Source organism: Melopsittacus undulatus, chromosome W (assembly GCF_012275295.1).
Source record: "Melopsittacus undulatus isolate bMelUnd1 chromosome W, bMelUnd1.mat.Z, whole genome shotgun sequence".
Classification (NCBI taxonomy): Eukaryota; Metazoa; Chordata; class Aves; order Psittaciformes; family Psittaculidae; genus Melopsittacus; species Melopsittacus undulatus.
The window spans coordinates 825,452-847,256 of NC_047558.1; the positions used below are offsets into that span (position 1 = coordinate 825,452).

The 21,805-nt window shown below is 48.0% G+C and overlaps 1 pseudogene; it reads right to left on the reverse strand.

The window, feature by feature from the left end:
• Positions 1–12,035: 12,035 nt before the first annotated feature.
• On the reverse strand, positions 12,036–21,728 carry LOC117437991 (RNA-binding protein NOB1-like; annotated as a pseudogene).
• Positions 21,729–21,805: the final 77 nt, after the last annotated feature.

Consider the following 21,805-nt stretch of genomic DNA (forward strand, 5'->3'; position numbering starts at 1 on the left):
TCCATTAGAGGCTACTGATCAGGCCACTGTGGTGCAGAAATTACTGTAACATCTGCTCCACTGTCAACAATCCCTCACAAAGTAATTTTTGTCCCTCCTGATTTTAAAGTACAGGACAATTTGGGTCAGTCCATAGTTAATTGTTGGGTCCAGTGAATTTCAGGCATCCCCGTAGATCCAAAACATCCTGAGCCCCACACGGTGTGGACGGCATCCAGTGACTGGAGTGAAAAATATATTGTGTGATTTGGCTTCCTGCTGGTATAGTACATGGTGGCATTGGAGTCCACACCATTATTTTAATTTCTCCTTCAAAATCAGCATCTATGATCCCTGGCAGCACAAAAAAAGGCCTCTTATTGTTGTAGAGGATTGTCCAATTAACAATGCTGCCTTTCCATGACCGAGTAGGCCATATGTGCCAGTTGGAATAAGCACAACTGATGTGTCTTGAATTATTGTCTCTCCTGAGATGGCCAGGTCCACTCTGGCGCTGCCACTTGTGCTGGCGCACAAATTGTGGCAGCTCCATGAGGGGGCCATTAGGAGGGGTAATTTGTTCTCATGGCGCAGCCCCTCACCACACTCTGCTTGGGTTTCCCAATAAAGTTAAAGGCTGGCTATCCAGGTCAAATTTCGATCAGCAATGACTTACATAATGATGCCCTTTACAACAGAGCAAGCAAATTCCAGGTGCTCCCTTTTTATTATTTGCTTTTACTTTTGGACAGTCCTTTCTCAAATGGACATACTGATCACACGAAAAGCACTGCTGTGACTTAACTGACAATGCCTCAAATGCTTCCACAATCAGAGACAGATCATGTTGTCTAGGCTCGACATTCATACAAGCATTTAACATATCAGCTATGCTAGGATTTCGTAAAGGTCACAATACTTTCTGACAGTCAGGGTTAGCATTTTCAACAGCAAATTGCTTAAAAATATATTAATGTGCTTTCTCATTATCAATCTGTTTTTCCAGAGACTCATTAAGTTGGTCTAAAAATTTCATAAATGGCTCGTTTGCCTCTTGTTTGATTCAAAGAAAAAGGCTGTCTCTGTTTACCGGCTTCAGGGACAGCTTTCAAAGCATGAAGTGCCAATTGTTTAACTTGCTGCAAGCCCACCTGGCAAATCCTGGCTTGCGCAGCCTTGGTGCCAAAATCAGCTTGCCCCAGTAATGCATTGGCAAGTGACTGCTCGCAATGGGTCACATGCCCCCAACACTAATTTTTTAGTAGCCTGGGTGCCTGCAAGCTGCCTCATTTTTTACTCCCACATAGTGTATTGCATGTCCATCATTATCAAACAAAACAACGTTTTAAAATCATTTGGGGTAAATACATGAGTATCACAGAGATACTGTATCAAATGGGTTGTATATGGGGCCCCAAGTATATGGTCTGTCATGGTTTGCCTGGTATCTTTGATAAAAGTATAAGAGACTTTCCCACTGCAGGTCTTGATCCGGCACATATACCACAGGGAAGGCATGCAATACATCTGCATCCCCTGCTCATCTCACTTCCCCCTTTACAGCTGCCCATTAATCATGAGGATCTGGGGAATATAAATCAGACCCCTTTTCCGGATCAGTAGGCCCTGGGTCAAAAGGACCATCCAGGTCATCCTCAGAATTATCAGGTGGCAGAACCACAGGAGCAGCAACAGCAGAATGTTTTCTTGATCTCACGGCAGAGTCCAGCAAAAAGGGTGGTGGTAAGAGAGCCGAGGGTGCCGCTTATGCTTCTTTTGCTTGTGAGCCGAAATGAACTTTTACAGATTCAAAAATAATTCGCCAAGGCCTCAATAAAGTGGCAGCAAATTTATCATTTTTTGTGGCACAGTCCCACGAATTAACACCAATTTTATCCCAAATCTCCGGGGTATAAATATGAGTGGAATTAATAGACGGATTGACTTTTGATGCCCAGAGAAGGATACGTTTCAATTCTTCCTCATCTACTTTTATCCCATACTTCTTAAGAATATCAGCAAAGACTCGTAAAACATTTCTTTGCTCTTTTATTAAAGCAGTCTCCATAGTCCTCAGCCACTTACCCTTGTCCTGCGAGAGGCAATTGAGTGCTCTGGATACAGTTCCTTTCAGCGTGTACACTTCCTTTCAGCATGTAGTCCCGTAGTTTGGATAAGCTACGCCACCGGATCAATGACTAGTTGCTTTCGTGCCCCACGTGGTGGGCGCCATTTGTGGTGTATCAAGACACAGACTCAGGTCGGTGAGGATACCGAGACAAAACTTTATTACAATCTGTTCTGGGTTCAGCAGTAGCAGTCATTTATCTAATTCTTAGTGGCTGGTGCAGTGCTGTGTGTTTGACTTTCAGCCTGGGAACAGCGCTGATAACACCAATGGTTTTAGTTGTTGCTCAGTGGTGTTTGACCACTGACTTTCTGAGTCTCATGCAATGCAAGGGAGGAGGGAAGTCGGGAGGAAGCAGAGACGGGACACTTGACCCAAATTAGCCAAAGGGGCATTTCATGACACAGCACATCATGCCAAGTATATAAACTGGGGGTAGTTACGCAGAAGGGCTAGATCACTGTTCAGGTCGAGCTGGGTATATGTTGGCAGGTGGTGAGTAGTTGTATTCTCTTCCCTTGTTATTTCCCTTATCATTATTATTATTATTGGTGGTAGCAGTAGTGGTTTTGTGTTATACCTTAATTACTGGACTGTTATCTCAACGCGTGATTCCCCTGTATGCGAAAGCAAAAGAGAGGCACAAAAAGCAACCCGCATAGCAAAGAAAGATGAAGAAACAATGCACTTACTACCCAGAACAGCATCTCATCAGGAGCTATTATAACATGAATCAGAGGAAGAAGAAGAAGAGGTGACCTCTTGACCCCGGACCTCAACGGAGCTACGGAATATGTGAAAAGATTTTACCCATCAACCAGGGAAGCACATCATCACCTGGATGCTCCAATGCTGGGATAATGGGGCTGACAGGCATGAACTAGAAGGTAGGGAAGCTAAGCAGCTGGGATCACTTGCTAGGGAAGCGGGAATTGACAAAGCAATTGCAAAAGAGAAACAGTCCCTCAGTCTTTGGAGGTGGCTCTTGGCAGCTGTGAAAGAAAGGTTTCCATATAAAGACGATGTTATGAGTTGTTCGGTCAAGTGGACTACTCTAGAGAAAGGTATACAGTTTCTGAGGGAATCAGCCATTGTTGAGATGGTCTATCACAGGCCGGATGCCGGGAATGCACTCATAGATCCAGATGAAGTTGAAGGTACATGACCCATGTGGCGGAAATTTATGCGGAATGCACCATCATCATATACACACTCATTGGCAGCAATAACCTGGAATGACATAGTACCACCAAGAGTGGATGAAATGATTTATCAGCTCTGACAGTTCGAAGACAATCTCACCCCTTCCATCATTTCAGCTGTGGAACTCAAACAACTAAGAGATGACCTATCCAATCTATGCAGATCCCCATGTGTATCAAACCACGTCTCAGCTATTAACAAAAGGCGTTCTACTACTTCAGAGAGAAAGATATAGGAGGTATACACCATGTGCCACCCTATAGTTTTACCTGTGGGATCACAGAAAAGACATGAGGAAGTGGGATGGAAACCCTACCTCAGGTCTGGAGGAATGGGTGCATGAATTGAAGATGCAAACAAAGGTCAAGGAACATCATCCCATGAAAGCTACAGCTTCAGTCTCTGGAGAGCAGGTTCCCAGATGGAGTGGAAGAGCTGATTTTACACCAGCTCCTGTGATAAAGACTAATCCCTGACAAGAAGAAGTAAGTGGCCAATGCTGTGATCACTATTAGAGGGGTCCTGCCTCCAGCCAGGTAGAGGTAGGGTACAATCGGAGTTACTGGACTGTGTGGTTCAGATGGCCTGGCACATCAGTCCCACAGAAGTATAAGGCTCTAGTAGATACTGGTGCACAGTGTACCCTGATGCCATCAATCTGTCAAGGGATGGAACCCATTTATATTTCTGGAGTGACAGGAGGATCGTGAGAGTTAACTGTACTGGAGGCTGAAATTAGCCTGACTGGTAGTGGAAAAGCACCCCATTGTGACTGGTCCAGAGGCTCCATGTGTTCTTGGCATAGACTACCTCAGGAGAGGGTACTTCAAAGACCCAAAAGGGTACCAATGGGCTTTAGGTATTGCTGCTTTGGAGACTGAGGAAACTGAGAGGCTGTCTACCTTGCCTGGTTTCTCAGAAGATCCTTCTGTTCTGGGGTTGCTGAAGGGCAAAGAACAACAAATGCCAATCACGACCACAACAGTGCACTGGCAGCAATATCACTCCAACTGAGACTCTCTGATTCCCATCTGTAAATTGATCCGTAGACTGGAGAGCCAAGTTGCTTGATGAGAAAATGAACATGAGCCGGCAGTGTGCGCTTACAGCCCAGAAAGCCAACAGTATTCTGGGCTGCATCAAAAGAAGCATGACCAGCAGGTCAAAGGAGGTGATCCACCACACCAGCTCCCCCATGGGATGGGATATCAGCCTCCTGGTCCCCTCCAGGACCCCCCATACCCTCAAGGACAATGTGCTCACTCCCTCAGGTCCAGCTGTCCCAGCAAGCACCACCAGCAACAGCACCACACCTACACATACCTACCAGCACTGCCAGAGGACACCCAGCCAGGCCCACCACCAGCTCTCAAGGAAGACCCTCCTTCCCCAGTATCCTGGGTTCACCTGTAACAGCTGTTTTTCTCCTTCCTAGTAGCTGGTTCAGTGCTGTGCTTTTTACTTTAGTCTGAGAACAATGCTGATAACACACCGATATTTTATTTGTTGCTAAGTAATGCTTATTCTGATCAAGGGCTTTTCAGTCTCTTGTGCTCTGCCAGTGAGGAGGGACACAGGAAGCCAGGAAGAAGAAGAGACAGAAAACCTGACCCAAACTAGCCAAAGGGGTACCATTCCATACCACAGCACATCATTCTCAGTACATAAACTGGGGGGAATCACCCGGAAAGCCACACCAGCCGAGACTCCCTAATTCCCATCAATAAGACGATACATATACTGCAGAGTCAGGGAGTGATCAGCAGGACCCTCTCACACTTTAATAGCCCCATATGGCCAGTGTGAAAGTCTAAAGGAGAGTGGAGACTAACAGTAGACTATCGTGGCCTGAATGAAGTCACACCACCATTGAGTGTTGCTGTACCAGACATTCTAGAACTTCAAAATGAACTGGAGTCAAATGCAGCCAAGTGGGAAGCCACAACTGATATTGCCAATGCATTTTTCTCAAAAAACAGTGCAGGCCACAGTTCGCTTTTACTTGGAGGGGCATCCAGTACACGTTTAACCAACTGCACCAGGGGTGGAAACACAGCCCTACCATCATGTGGTCAGTGTGAATGTTTAACGGAGAGTGGAGACTAACAGTAGACTATCGTGGCCTGAATGAAGTCACACCACCATTGAGTGCCACCATATTGGACATGCTAGAACTTCAGTATGAACTGGAGTCCACGGCAGCCAAGTGGTATGCCACAACTGATATTGCCAGTGCATTGTTCTCAATTGCACTGGTAGCAGAGTGAAGGCTGCAGTTCACTTTTACTTGGAGGGGCATCCAGTACACTTGGAACCAAATACCCCAGGGGTGAAAACGCAGCCCTACCATCTGCCATGGATTTATCCAGACTGCACTGGAACAGGGGCAAGCTCCAGAACACTTGCAATACATCGATGACATTACTGTTTGGGGCAATACAGCAGAAGAAGTCTTTGAGAAAGGGAGGGAAATAATCCAAATCCTGATGAAAGCTGGTTTTGCCATAAAACGGAGTAAGGTCAAGGGACCTGCACTGGCTATTCAATTTTTGGGAATAAAATGGCAAGATGCACGTAGACAGATCCCCACAGATGTGATCAACAAGATAATAGCAATGTCTCCACCAACTAATAAGAAAGAAACACGAACTTTCTTAGGTGTTGTGGGGTTATGGAGAATGCACATCCCAAATTACAGTTTGATTGTAAGCCCTCTCTATTATGTGACATGGAAGAAGAATAATTTCAACTGGGGCCCTGAGCAACAACAAGCCTTTGAGCAAATTAAATGAGAGATAGTTCATGCAGTAGCTCTTGGACCAGTCCGGACTGGCCCAGATGAAACAAATGTACTCTACACCACATCTGGGGAGAATGGTTCTACCTGGAGCCTCTGGCAAAAAACTCCAGTGGTGACTCGAGGTCAACCCCTTGGCTTTTGGAGTTGGGGATTCAGAGGATCTGAGGCCAGCTATACCCCAACAGAGAAAGAGATACAGGCAGCCTATGAAAACTTTTGAGCTGCTTCGGAAGTGATTGGCACTGAAGCACGGCTCCTCCTGGCATCCCTATTGCCCATGCTGGGCTGTTTGTTCAAAGGCAGGATCTCTACACATTATACAGTTGATGCTACATGGAGTAAATGGGCTGCACTAATTACACAACGAGCTCGAATAAGAAATTCCAGTCGCCCAGACATTCTGGAAGTCATCATGGACTGGCCAGAGGGCAAAGACATTGGAATGTCACCAGAGGAGGAGGTGATGTGTGCTGAAGAGGCCCCAGCATATAATAAACTGTTAGACAGTGAAAAGCAGTATGCCTTGTTTACTGGTGGGTCCTGCTGTATTGTGGGAAAGCATCGGAGATGGAAGGCAACTGTATGGAGTCCCTTACAAAAGGTGGCAGAAACTGCTGACGGAGTAGGTGAATCAAGTCAGTTTGCCGAAGTGAAAGCCATCCAGCTGGCCCTGGTCATTGCTAATGAGAAAAGTGGCCAGTACTTTATCTCTATACTGACTCATGGATGGTGGCAAATGCCCTCTGGGGGTGGTTGCAGCAATGGAAGCAGAGCAACTGGCAACACGGTGGTAAACCCATCTGGGCTGCTGTACTGTGGCAAGATGTCGCTGCCCGGGTGCAGAAGCTGGTGGTGAAGGTACGCCATGTAGATGCCCATGTACCTAAGAGTCGGGCCACTGGGGAACACCACAATAACCAACAAGTGGATAAAGCTGCTAAGTGGCTCAAATGGACTTAGATTCACAACATAAAGGTGAATTATTTTTGGCCCGGTGGGCCCATGACACTTCAGGCCATCAGGGCAGAGATGCAACATACAGATGATCAAGGGAGGGACTTAACAACGGACACTGTTGCCCAGGTTATTCTTGAGTGTGAGACATTTGCTGCAATTAAACGACAAACGGTTAAAGCCTCTTTGGTATGGAGGACGATGGCTGAAATACAAATATGGAGAGGCCTGGCAGATTGATTATCTCACACTCTCACCAAACCGCTAAGGAAAGCGCCATGTGCTTACCATGGTGGAAACTACCACAGGATGGCTGGAAACATATGCTGTGCCCCACGCCACTGCCCAGAACACTATCCTGGGCCTTGAGAAACAGATTTTGTGGCGACATAGCACTCCAGAGAGAACTGAGTCAGACAATAGGACTCATTTTCGGAACAACCTTATAGACACTTGGGCCAAAGAGCATGGCATTGCATGGGTGTCGTGGTTTAAACCAAGTCCCCCAACTCCCGGAGAGTTAGGGAGGAAAATCCAAAGAATGTAGCCCCCACGGATTGAGATAAGAACGGTTTAATAGCTAAGGCATAACACAGAATCACTACTGCCAGTACCACTACAAATAATAATGATAAAGCCAATAACAAGCGAAAAGAATACAACACCCCACCAGCCATCGACCCATAACTCACTCCACCCTGCCCGGCCAAGCACCGCGTGCTCCCTCCTCCATTTTCCTCCAGCTCCACCCTTCCAGCTCCCTCTCCCAGTTGCATCCTGGGCATCACGTGCTATGGTATGGAATACCTCATTGGCTAGCCTGGGTCAGGTGTCCTGTCTCTCCTTCCTTCCAGCCTCCCCTCCTCCCCGGCAGAGCACGTGCTCAGAAAAGGCCTTGAACAAAAACACCCTCAAAACGTGCCCGCCACCAAACAACTGCTCCCAGCCCAGAAGTCAAAACACAGCACTGCACCAGCCACAAGAAGGAGAAAAAATGACTGCTACTGCTCAAACCATGACAATGGGTATATCACATCCCCTACCATGTACCAGCCTCTGGGAAAATCAAATGGTACAATGGGCTGTTTAAAACTACACTGAGAGCAATGGGTGGTGGGAGTTTCAAACATTGGGATACACATTTACCAAAAGACACCTGGTTGGTCAACACCAGAGGATCTGCCAACAGGGCTGGCCCAGCCCAGTCAGAACTTTTACATCCTGTAGAAGGGGATAAAGTTCATGTGGTACACATAAAGAATTTGCTGAGGAGGACAGTCTGGGTTATTCCTGCTTCAGCTAAAGGCAAACCCACTCATGCGATTGCTTTTGCTCAGGAACCCGGACGTACTTGTTGTGTAATGTGGGAAGATGGGGAAGTCCAATGTGTACATCAAGGGGATTTGATTTTTGGGGAAAACAGCCAATGAACTCAATTGTATGGTGTTGCCTGCTATGTAGCACCTTTATAGCCCACCAAGTTGATGTCTTCAGGTCAGAAGTGACTGGCCCTGACTTCCCTCCAACCATCATTCCAACAAAGAATGAACTTTGATGTAACCAGACAAGTTCTGTGGTGTCATCAGCAGGAAACAATCCAAAACTGCATGCAGCCTCTGCTGCTCTGAGAGACTGTTACAAGAGATGGAGCCTGACATCATGGACCAGATGAACTCAGCAGCTTTACAGGGATTGGTCCATGTACTAAGGAATGATCTCTGTGTGTGTGTGTATTTATATATATATACATACATATATATGAAACAAGAGTGATGGTAAATTGAAAAATGTATGATCTGAGTATGACGTGAATGGTATGGAATAAGCGGTGGATACTGTCCTGGGTCAGCAGTAGCAGTCAATTTTCTCTTTCTTAATAGGCGGTGCAGTGCTGTGTTTTTGACTTTCAGCCTGGGAACAGCACTGATAACACCGATGTTTTTAGTTGTTGCTAAGTCATGTTTACTTTGACCAAGGACTTTCTGAGTCTCATGCTCTGCCAGGAAGGAGGGGAAGCTGGGAGGAAGCAGAGACAGGACACCTGACCCAAACTAGCCAAAGAGGTATTCCATACCACAGCACATCATGCCCACTGTATAAACTGGAGGCAGTTACCCGGAAGGGCTAGATCAGTGCTTGGTTGGGCTGGGTATTGGTCGGCAGGTGTTGAGCGGTTGTATTCTCTTCCCTTGTTATTTCCCTTATCATTATTATTATTGGTGGTAACAGTAGTGGTTTTGTGTTATACCTCAGTTTCTGGACTGTTCTTATCTCAGTCCATGGGAGTTTCATTCTTTTGATTCTCCTCTCCATCCCTCCGGGAGTGGGGGGAGGAAGAGGGGGAGTGAGCAATCTCACAAGTGTGGTTCTGAGTTGCTGGCTGGGTTTAAACCGCAACACAATTAAGCCCTTTTTTCCCCTTATTCAGTACTTTCCCACCCTACACTGTCAGGCCACTTTCAATCTCATTGGCTTCTTTAAATATCTCCCTGATAAACAGTCCAATCACAATGCTGATCAGGCGCTGTTTATTGGGCAACATTTTCACCTTGCTTCAATTCTTCTAACATCCCCCAGGTCCTCTGCCCTTTGACTGAAATTCTTTGTTACAACAACAACCTGGCTTATTGCCCCAAGCCTTGCTTTCTTACTTTTCCTGTCTTTCAACATTCCAGTTTATCCCCCCAATGCTGGTTTTATATCAAAGCCTCAGAGCATTTTCCCAGAGTTTTTCTCAAGCTCATCATGAAAGTGCTGTCACCTTCACCTCCCACAAGCTTGCAGGTCTGATCTCTGCTGTTTCCAGAGATCTGCAGCTTTTGCTGTTAAAGTTCATGAAATTGCCTCTTAATATTCAAGTGTATTGGGAGAAGGGTGAGGAATCCCAGATTTTCTATGCTTGCTATGGGACACTTTGCTGACACTTTTTTTGCTTCAGACTCCAAACTTACACCACCCAGCAGCAGCCCACTGTGAAATATTCCAGTTATGTGCATTTGCTCTAGGGCTCAGATGAGCCAAGGGCCCTGTGTTGGTTTTTTGTAGATGTCTTTCACTTCTCTGTGGTCCTGGAGCTCTCCCCTCTGTGAGCCGGGGTTGGTCTGGTCTGAGTGTCCCTTGTTCAGGACCCCAGCTGCCCCAGAGGTTGGAATAATGGTGCTTGGGGCAAGCTCCCTTTTGGAGTGGCTCTTTGGGGTGTTGCAGAACTGGGCACACATTCCAGTATCCTGCGTAGCAGACCACAGTATTCTTGAAGCCTTTTTATTCTGGACACAATTTGAAATACTTACATTTGAGCTCATAATTAAGGAGTAAGCTCCAACAAACCCTGAGAGCAGAGCCTTTTACCTCTGTCACTAGCTGCATCTTTGAGTGGCTTACCCACCTTTCTGCCATGTGTTCCTGGGTCACCAGTAGACTGCTGAGCTGCCTCTTCCACTATCCTGCAATATGAAAGTAGCACCAGATATTCCTTGTGCATTTCTGTGTATGTGGCTTTTGTAATTGGGGTTTTCAGTTTGTTCTGTAAGAGGATATTTTATTTGCATCTATGTTTTTAGCTATCCTGTGATAATTTGTTGAATATTAAAAAACCAAAAATATTTTGCTTCTATTGGGTCATTTGTATACTCACAACTATATTTCTGTAAACAGCTGCAGTCAAGAATAAAACAATGAAAGTTTTCATTTTGCAGTGTAAAGTCTTGTGTTTTTTTTCCAAGGGCATCTCCTCTCTGCTGGGAGAAAATGCTGTTCCTCAGTATGGAATTGACCCACCTGGGAACCATATGGAGCTGGGGTCAGGAAGAATTGGAATGGCAGGAGCCTGTGCTGGCTGAGTGTCCTGTTGGAGCTGCTGTGTGAGTAAAGGCACCGTGTCACGCCTGTGCATGTAAAAAAATACTGTAGTGTTTCTTCTTGACTTCAGAGTCCAAAGTAACCTTCATGGTGCTCCACCTCAACCCAAGCCTGCAAGTTACAGAGTGTTCTAGGGACTTCCTTTCAGTCAGTCCAAAGCAGAATTCCATCTGTGAGGGCCCTGGGGGCAATGCAGACGGGTTCCTCCAACAAAGGGAGGTGATGTCAGAAATCCTAGGACAAGGTGATGGGAGTTACTGCCTTGCTTGCAGTCTTCCTTTATCTGCACCTTTGGTGTATTTATGCTAATGTGCTAAAACACCCTGGGTTTGCTGAGGCTCAGTGGCTGTCTCCCTTCCTGCTGCCTCCCCCCCCCCCCCCCCAGGGTCAGTGACCTCCATCAGGACCGTGGGGGCCAGCAGCCAGTATTTGTTATTTTGAAAAAGTGGTAACTACAGTTACTCCCAGAGCTGGGCAGAACACTTCACTGCCAAAGATTTAAGCAGATTTATCCAAAAGGCTTTTCCTAGCCCATACCACTACCCCAGTGCCTCCCTTTTCAGGCCTGTGCCTACTGCCAGGGTCAGACATGACTGTGCCATAGCAGAGCAAATGCAACCCCCCCTGCTGCTAGCATCTGCCCTTCTGGAGCTGTTGACCCTGCTGCAGGCACTTGTTATCCACTGCCCATTAGTGCCACAGGACAAAAAAAAACCCTGAGAAAACCTGCCTGTCTCCCCAGCCTCCTCTTCCTCTCAGAGCTCAGAGAAAGGCATACACTGGCCTCTGAGCCCAGCCCAGACAGCCACGAACACAAGACTGAGCCACAGTGTTGTGGTTCTGGTATTTATTAGCAACACAGCCATGGCCTGGGGCATACTGGGGGCCAAGCAAGGAAGCCACTACCTTGCCTGGTGTCTGGCAGGCCATCCTGAGTTGGAGCCTCCCTAACAACTATCATCCCCATGTCATGGCTGCTCTTTGGGTATCAGAGGAGCACAGAAGGAAAGGCCCAGCCCCTGCCCCTTCCCAGAGCCTTCGGGCAGCAACATGCAACACCCAGGCAGATGGTCCTTCCCTTGCAGCAGTGACTGCAAGGACTCCTCCTGCCCTTCACTTCCTCTTCACAAACTTCTTTGTCACAGCATTGGGGTTCAGGCACCTCCTGTCTGTGCCCAGAGCCACATCCTGCATCTGGAGGTTGGCTGTGCAGCTATAGATGTCATTCTCCACAAAGGGTGAGACCCTGGCAATGTAATCAGGGTCAAAGACATTGATCTTCTGCCTGGCCTTGCAGGACAGGCACTGCTGTGGGAAGGGCTGGTCTTCCACCAGTTGAGGGTTGTTGGCATGCTTCCTTCCTCCGGGGGCTGGCATCTGGTACTGCCAAGAGAAAAGCAGTTGTTTGTTAAACTTGCTTCAGGGGCAACTTGTCACCTTCAGGTACTTAAAGGTGACTACAGGCCTCTAGAGAAGAACTGAGCAAATGAAGCCCAAAAGCCATGGAGTTGGGTGGAACAGCTGGAGGATGATCATGGATTCACTTTGACTCCTGCCAGCTGATGGCTCCCTCCAACCCCCCTGGCCACAGGCCAGACTCTTGTCCCAGCAGCAGCACCCAGCACGATATACACTCACCCTGAGCCATCAGGGGTTCAGCACCTTGGGACTGCAGAAGTGCATGTGGAGGCTCCCATCATCACTGATGTTCACTGCAATCTTCTTCAGGGTCTTCTTACCACACAGTGGGGACAGAAAACTTTTGTCATATCTGAAGTGGTCCTGCAAGACAGGGATGGGGGAGGGGAGGGAAGTTTAGTGCTCCCCAGGCCATGGAAGAGGGGATCATCCACCCAGCCTTGGCAAGCACCATGCTGAGAGCAGCATGGCTCTGTGCACTCATGCTCACCTGAAGCAGCTGTGGCAGCACAGGATGTAGCTCCTGGCCTGGTGGATCAGCATGCCATTGACCACCAGCACATGGAGGCCCAGTTGCAGCAGCATGTTCTGCAACAAGGAGGAAGAAACCAGGATCCTGTGAGCTGGGACTGCTGGGAGCTTTCACTGGGGTCTGCCAGCCCAGGCAAGAGAGAGGCTGTCAGGAGCTACACCAACAGGCTTTGTGCAGGAGCCTCTGCCACAGAGAGAATGGGCTGGGTTTAAGATAAAAGAGGCTGTTGCAAAGCTGCACTCAGCCTGTCTGGAGACTCCTCTGTCTCTGTGTGCTGGTTTAACCAGCCCAGAAGTTCAAATAGTTTTGAGAATCTGCCATCCCCCACATGTTTGAGGATGGAGCCATCCCATGCAAGACAGTGACTGGCACCTACCTGCATGGCGAAGTCCATGGTGATTCAGCTGACCTGGATGCTGTCAGGAGCAGTATCACAGTGCCTTGTGTCCTGATGGACCTGCTTGAGGTTGCTGAGTGTTATCCAACCCTCATCATCACTCCTCCTTGTCCTCCTCATCACCACCGGCCTCATGCTCTGAGCTCTGGTGCTCCTCAGGGGTCTCTGGGCTAACAGAGGTGGCTTAAGCTTCCTGGGGTGGAGTAGACAATTGGTTATGGCACATGCAGTGGAGGTCAGAAATGCCAGACAGATCAGGGGTGGCACAGCCAGCAAGGAGAGGAGGCACTGGGTCTCATCATCAGCTCCTGCAACTCCTCCTCAATGCTAGAGAGGGGGGCTCACCAGTTCTCAGGGACTGGGCTAATGCTGGCCCTTCCCTGGGTGCTTGTGGTGTGGGGGGAACACAGGACAAGAGCCCTTTGCTCACTGCTGCCCAGGGACTCTGCAGGGCTGCATCCCCAGCCCCAGTGCCTTACCTTGGAGCAATGCAGCTCTGTCCCTTACCATGGAGGGCAGGGAGAAGCCAGTGAGGTGTAGGGGGGACCTTGGGGTGCCACAGGGCAGAGCTAAGCCACACCTGGGGAGGGACCAGGATGCTGGAGGATTCTGAGGATGAGGCCCCATCCCTGGGAAAGATACACAGACACAACTTCTCCTGGGGGTCCCAGCAGAGGCAGCCGAGGTCGTTGGTCTCAGCCTGCAGCTGGCAGGTGAGGGCAAGAACCTGCAGGTCGGTGGCTGAGAGGCCGGGGTAGTCCCTAGTCTTATTGGAGAAGTCAGTCACGGGAAGGGAAGGGAAGGGGAAAAAAAACCAAACAAAACAGAGAGGAAGGCAAAGAAGGAAAGGGAGCAGTTCGTCTTAGTAGTGGGGAGCTGCCGCCCCGCCCCCATAGGCTTAAGTTGCAGGTTTAAGCTAACATATCAAATACAATAATGTGTATGAGTTTAATGCAGTAATTATTACATAATTAGTAATATTACATAATGTAGTAAAGTAACTATATTACATAAAAATGTAATAAAGCAAGTTGTTCTAATTTGCTGACATGTAGGGAGTAAGGAATGTCCAGCTAAAAATCAAAACCAAGATGCTTTGCAGGTAAAACTGCCCCTTCCTTGCTCCGGTTTTCTATTTCACATACATGTGTCTGGAGTGTTCATAAATGGTTTCACATCGTGCAATCTTCCAGCATTGGTTACCACATATATTCCCACAGAAACAGCTGAGGTTATTTGCTGGTCATGATATGGTGGCACCTTCACAATAAGGTGATTCTGCAATTCAAAAATAACTTTAAAATCACATTAGAAACCTTATTTCATTATTATTTACCTTTGTAAACTTAAATAATAGGTTTAAACTAACAATAGTGTGTGTGCCTTTAACATAGTAGAATAGGCCAAACTGTTCTAACTTGCTAACACAGAGAGAATGTTGAGCTGATGGGAAGGAACATCACAGGACTGACAACTAAGGAGACAGTAAATAAGACCAAGGATGACAGCCTTCAAGATAGCAGAGTGGCACCCAGCACGGAGCGAGACTGTAACAGAACAGAAGCAAGGACATACCAACTGCTAACTCGGCACTAGGACCTTGTGAGCATGTGCAAGCACTGAGATCATTCAATAAACACAGTGAGGAAGACTGACAGAGATCACCAGAGACCCCCAGAGACTCCCACTCAGCAAGAAAGCACATGCATAATTAAAATGCAAATATAATTAGTTCATGGGGAAAACATAAATATGCATGAGTATGCTAAATATATACGCCACTGCTGGCGAGTAACGGGTGCGCTCACCTTTGCGAAATGATTCGCTTGTGCTCCCAGCGCTGCAATAAAGAATGCTGCTTTCTAAAATTCCAAATTGAGTCTTAGAGAGTTTCTTCGACCATCTTTTACAGTAACGCCCCGAGGCACAGTGCCCAGGCCATGCTACAGGGCTTCTCAGGACCACCCGGGTACTTACTGAGGAGTAAGAGATCGGGCCCCAGGCATCAGAGGCACAGCTCGTAGTGTAGCGCAGCCAGGCGACGACACATTGGCCAGTCCCAGATCTCAGCCAGCACCTCAATCACAATGTACAAGTTCTGGGCGATGTCCTGCGGGCAGCACAGTCAGCATGGGCCAGATCGCCTGATTTCCCTCAATTCCTCCAGGTGCTCCCGAGTACCTGCAGCGGGGTAGTGCTCAGGATACCCTGGTGTTGGCCACAATATGCACTCCAAGCACCCCATAGCCGCACCGCGTGGCATGCTAGGAGCTGTAGTCCCGTGTAGAGTATGCCGGGAGTGACAGGGTCCACAACCCATGTGACCGCTTCCAAGCGGCATGGTCAGGTGACCAACTTATGTCACATAACAGAGGATGCTGTAGCCAGAAGTGGAGTGGTTATCCATATTTCAGGCTGTGGGGCAAACTGAGACTTGGTCTTGATGTGATGCTTTTGTCTGATGGTTAGGGCTTGGGGAGAGGGAGATGAGATGTTATGTTGGGCTGCGGGTGCTGTTCTGGTCCAGTCTTGGTGAGGTAAGGCTCAGTCTTGGGTGGCAGGTTCCTTGGACTGGGTTTCCTTGGTTGCTGCTTCCCCTTCATGGTGCCCTTGGACGGACGGCCTTTGTTGCTCGCGGTGAGGCAGCAGGGCTGCCTCCTGCTCTGGGGGACAAGGGTGGGCTGCTGGTAGTAGGAATCTCAGGCAGGGAAACCTGGGGAGAGGCGGCCTTGTCCTTCAAAGGAGAGAAACCTATAGGCATGAGGGAGCATGCTGGGCCCAGGCTGGCTCGGGAAGGGTGGAAAGCTGTGCCCTGAGTACGGAGGGGGTCCTCTGGAGGTTGAGAGGTATTTAATGTGATTTGGGACGTCAAAGTAAGGGACAGAGAAATGAGGCAAAGAGAAAATGGAAAGAAGAGTCAAGATTTGAAAAAAACAAAAAAAAGATGCAGCCCAAGTGGGATGGGTCTCTGTTGGCTTCTTATGTAGGAGGGGTATGGTGAGGAAAGCAGTGGCTGGCTCTTGGGGGCATTGCATGTCACAAGATACTCAGGCAGGGATCAGAGTCCCCACTGTGGGCCTGCCCTGGGTTCAGCAGTAGCAGTAATTTTTCTCCTTCTTAGTAGTTGGTGCAGTGCTGTGTTTTTGACTTTCAGCCTGGGAACAACACTGATAACACCGATGTTGTTGCTAAGGCATGTTTACTCTGACCAAGGACTTTCTGAGTCTCATGCTCTGCCAGGGAGGAGGGGAAGCCAGGAGGAAGCAGAGACAGAACACCTGACCCAAACTGACCAAAGAGGTATTCCATACGTCATGCCCAGTATATAAACTGGAGGCAGTTACCCGGAAGTGTGGAGACAGTGTTCTCACAGGAGAATGGATATTTGGTATGTGAGCTCTGAATAACTCTGAAAGATACAGCAAGGCTGTGAGAGGCCCGAGGAGGCTTAAGCAAGCAAGATAAGAAGAAGCTGGAATTCACTGAGTGATGAGAACTGTGGACTGTTGGCAAGCGTTCGAGGTCAAGTTCTCACACCTGTGCTTGACCAATTATATGTTAGTCACTAAGGGTCTTCAAGACAAGTATCCAATCATGATATGCCAAATTGCTGTAGGTGTGTGTAAGCAATAGTATATAAGGAGTTAATGCTTTGCAATAAATGGCTTATTGTCTGATCATATTGATCTCTGATTAAGTGCATTCTGCGGCAAAAGGTGCCCAAATAGGGACCCTCTATAAGTTCACATTGAAATGGAAGAGGGTGTGAATTGCTGGGCCGTGAAGAAATTGGCTGGAATCGATCTGGCTGGGCCAAGATTGGGAGGCAGAAGCCTCGGAGGAGGGAATCCTTGGATCGGAGCCTTGTGAGCCCGGAAGACACTGCGCAGTGCAAATAAGGTGAGCAGCTGGATGGTTGGAAGCGAGCTTAAGGATGGGAAAACAGTTAAGTAAAGAAGAAGAAGCAATACTTAAGCTCTTCCAACATATCCTCTCTGTGAGAGGGACAGACTATGATGAAGCTATGCTAAAAAGATTGTTGCTCTGGAGTAAGGAAAAGGAGTTAATTGTGGGAGTTGGCGAAGCCTTTAATCTCGAGACTTGGGAAAAAATTACTAAGAAAGAAGCCTCTGTTTTATGGATGTTTTCAGTCCTTCTTAAGGTGAAGGGAGCAACCTTTAAAGAGACAGACTTAAAGTTAGTGCTGAAATGGTTGAAGATGCATTACCCAGAGATTGATGAGTCTACTGGATTTGAGATATCCTTGTGGAATGGGGCAGGAGTTAAACTGTGGAATGCAGCCATGAAAGGCAATGATGCTGTGAAAAGTTTGTTAGTCGTTTGGAGAACTGTTTTAGAGACGTTAAAGTAAAAAAATGAGATCATGGAGACCAGTGCGCCACAGGCTGATCAAATATAAAGGGTTCAAGGAAACCCCCCTTATAATGTTACAATGTGGTCTGAGCCATAGGGGTTAGGAAATATTGCTTTTGATTATGCATGTGTGACAGAGAGAAAAAAAAAAAAAAGGGCGTGTAATGATGGAGCAAAGTCCTTGACTGTTACAAAGGTGCAGTTTACTTCTGCAGCTGCTTCACATTCTGTTTGCATCAGAATGCTTCTGCTTTAAGGAATCACTTTATCCTGTCTATTTCTCAAGAACTGATAACCCGGAGGAAGGGGTATATTTGTGTCCTCCTATCTACAGATCCATGGCAGCTGCCTGCAAAGTTTGTCAAGCCTTGCCATGAGTGGGACAGATGAGTGGAAGAACTCGCATCAGCTACAGGAGCTGACTGTGAAAACCCCAAGCAGAATGAGATAGAGAGAAATGAATGCTTGCAAAACATCACTTGGGGGCAACTGAAAAGTAACAGCTTGAATATGCATACTTGTAAAGTAGCTATTATTAGAGGCTGTGATTTTGTGTATAAAACCACCTGTATTTACTAGCCAGTTGCTAATAAGAAACTATACCTTGTATTGTATGGATTTATCACTTGTAAAAGAGATGTTAGAGCATGCAAATTTGCAGCAGCTGCTAGAAAATGCTAAGGCAAAACCTAGAAAGATTCTAATATGATGGTAGTGTTGTAAAGCAGATAATGGAACAAATTAAGAGGGTGGGAGAACTCCACTGTAAGAAATTTCTTTGGTTAGTCCCTCGCTGCCATCAACATCTTCAACATGCTGATACACTCTGTAATAGTTACTCTGCTAATGTAAATCTGTGTGTGCTTTGCTATAGTAGTGACTTGTTACTGGGTGAAGCAGGTGAAACTCTGCATTGACAACAATGTTCAAGGACTGATATTGACCAAATGCCTGCTACCACAGTCAAGGACAAGACTGGGTTGGCCTCTGTGTTTGCCACCAAGAAGAACCTTTAGCTCTGCTGCTGGCTGCAACCCAGCAGGCATGGAGCGGTGGGGCCACATGCTATACCAGACCTTGATGTGAGGGATGGCCTCCGCTGTTATCAGAGAGCCATCCAGGAGAAAAAGGGCAGGCCCAGCTGTGTACAGCTATCAACAGGACCATACTGACTGCCAGAGAAACGTATAAAGCCAGAACTCAACAACATAAAGAAACAGCAATGACAGAAATCTTTGTAATATCTATTCTATTATGTGTGACCATGGGTAACAGACAAGTACACTGGGCACATCTGTTAAATCCTCATTATTCCAACCTGTTACATGGTGTGTAGGATTCACTGGTATGCCACATGTTATAAAGGTTCAAGTGACTTCAAATCAGAGTAATCTTAATAAAATAAAGCTGCCTAGAGTAGTGGGTTGTTATGTTACACAAGTCAAGCAGTGATAGAGCAGACACACCAAATTGTAAAAAACTTTTAGTAAAACTAAAAAGGGGGAGATGTGGAGACAGTGTTCTCACAGGAGAATGGATAGTTGGTACATGAGCTCTGAATAACTCCGAAAGATACAGCAAGGCCGTGAGAGGCCCGAGGAGGCTTAAGCAAGCAAGATAAGAAGAAGCTGGAATTCACTGAGTGATGAGAACTGTGGACTGTTGGCAAGCGTTCGAGGTCAAGTTCTCACACCTGTGCTTAACCAATTATATGTTAGTCACTAAGGGTCTTCAAGACAAGTATCCAATCATGATATGCCAAATTGCTGTAGGTGTGTGTAAGCAATAGTATATAAGGAGTTAATGCTTTGCAATAAATGGCTTTTTGTCTGATCACATTGGTCTCTGACTGAGTCCATTCCGTGGCACTGAAGGGTTTGATCACTGCTCGGTCAGGCGGGGTATTGGTCAGCAGGTGTTGAGCGGTTGTATTCTCTTCCCTTGTTATTTCCCTTATTATTATTGGTGGTAGCAGTAGTGGGTTTGTGTTATACCTTAGTTACTGGACTGTTCTTATCTCAACCAGTGGGAATTACATTCTTTTGATTCTCCTCCCCATCCCTCCGGGAGTGGGAGGAGGAAGGGGGGCAGTGAGAGAGAGGCTGCGTGGCTGGGCTCAAACCACAACAGGGCCCTTGCCCCTTAGCACTATACCTGAGGCGCAGTTTGCTAATAGTGGCATGAGAAAGGCCCCAAAGGACAAGTTTTGCTGTTGGTCGGTCCAGCAGGCTGGTCACGGGCTGATCACAATCTGGTGCGGAAGGTGCGTCTTAGGACGGGTGCATGTACCTGTGTTCTGTGGGCCTTCTTAATGGCACTAATGAGGTAAATGGTGATGTGGAGCTGGAGAGTCATAACAAACACAAAGAGTTAACAGTAACTTGAGGGAAGGTCAGGGTGATCTGTGGGCTGGGATAATGGCAGTAGGAGTAACTGTAGTAATAGCAAGTGCATTTGTGTAAGATCTCCCCCAGCTCTCCCCCACTGGTGAGTGGGTGGGGATCAGCATGTGTTAGTGAGCCTCCTGCCTCTATCTGATAGAGTTGAGACAGTGGCCAGTGTGGTACCAGGCAAGGTTTTCCAGATAGAGGTGGGGATTGTGCCAGGCATAGGCTGGCTCTGGGCAGAGCATGGGATACTGGGCAGGTTTGCCATGTTGGGGGGGTGAGGTCAGGTTGTGTGAGGCTGGCATGGAGAAGAGGATGGAGGGCAGAAACACTGGTTCATAAGAGGGGGATAAAAAAGGATTATGGCTTTGGGATGGAGCTTGGTAAAGTCTAATTATGGTGTGGGGAGAGGGCAGGAATGAGAGACTCCTGTGCAAAGAGGGAAGTGGTAGAGGCTGGAATGTTGGAGATGCTCTTCTCCCCTTTTTGTCCTTCCCTCCCCCAATTAAATTGGCAGGTGCTCCAGGCCAGGGCCAGGCAGGAGGGGTGCCCTTGGCTTTGGTGGCTTGGGGGGAGAGGATCAGATTTAACCCCATCTGAACCCTTGTCACTGCCCTGGACAACAGGACTGAGAGTCCTTTTTGCTCCTGCCCAGGGATGTGCAGCAAATGCCCTCTTCTGCCCCGTTGTGTCGGGCTTGTGCAGGCAGGGACCTTCTGGTCTGTGACCTTGATACCTACCATAGGCACAGCCTCTCCAGCTCTTCTGCCTGGGAAGTGCAGAGAGGAGTGCTGCCCACAGGCTCAGGAGGACAGGACAAGTGATAGCTGATTCTGTGGTCCCAGACCAAGCACCTTGTGCTTCTGCACAATATGTGACATCCTTCTACTCCGCGGTCAGTTGTTTTGGCCCAGCCACGTGTTCTGCTGGGTATTGCAGCCTGCATCCCTCCTGCCTGATCCCTGTCCCTGGCGAATGATTCCAGGGGGAAGCTGCAGCAGAAGGGGCGAGGGAAGCGCTGTGCCTGTGGTGACAGTGGCATGGTGCCAGAGAGTGAGGAAGTGGTGAGTGCTTGGGTAAGTGGAGATCTGGGCTTGTAGCCTGCTCTGCAGTGTGATCCTTCTCTTTGTACGAAGCAGCTGTGGGTCCCCGTCCTCTCCACAGTGTATTAGAGTAGATGGGACCAGTTTTCCTGTGGGATTTTGCTGCTAGGAAGAGACCCAGACTGTCCTTGAGGGATGTGGCTGCTTCCCCATACTGTGACTGTACCTTCCTCTATTCTGCTGGTGTCACTGCCTCATCCTTTCCATGGGATCCCCTGCATGGTTGCCATGCAGGCTGCTGGTGAGCTGGTGGTGGTGCTGCTGCTGCTCGTGAGCTGGTGTAGGCTGCTGGTGTGTGCTGCTGCTCTGCAGCGTAGAGCAGGGTGTGAGACTGCGCGTCTTTGGAGACTGCTTGCTCCTCATGCTGGCTGTAATCAGCAGCCAACTTTGGGTAAGGGTGAGCTGCAGCCACCAAAATGAGGTGTCCAGAGGGCTGAGCACTGCCCACCTTGGCTCAGATTTCCTCAGGCTGCGGCAGTGCTGTTGAAGAGGGGTTTGTCTCCCTAGGGTGCAGCATTGCCATTGCCTCTGGTGCAGGGCTGATTTATCAGGAGTGAGAGGGAACCTGTGTTCACCAGGTGTGTACTTGTCCATTGCCAAGTCTACCTGCTATGTGGGTCACTTGCAGTCATGTCTGGGCTACATTTGAGCTCAGAGGGGCTGACCTGGGA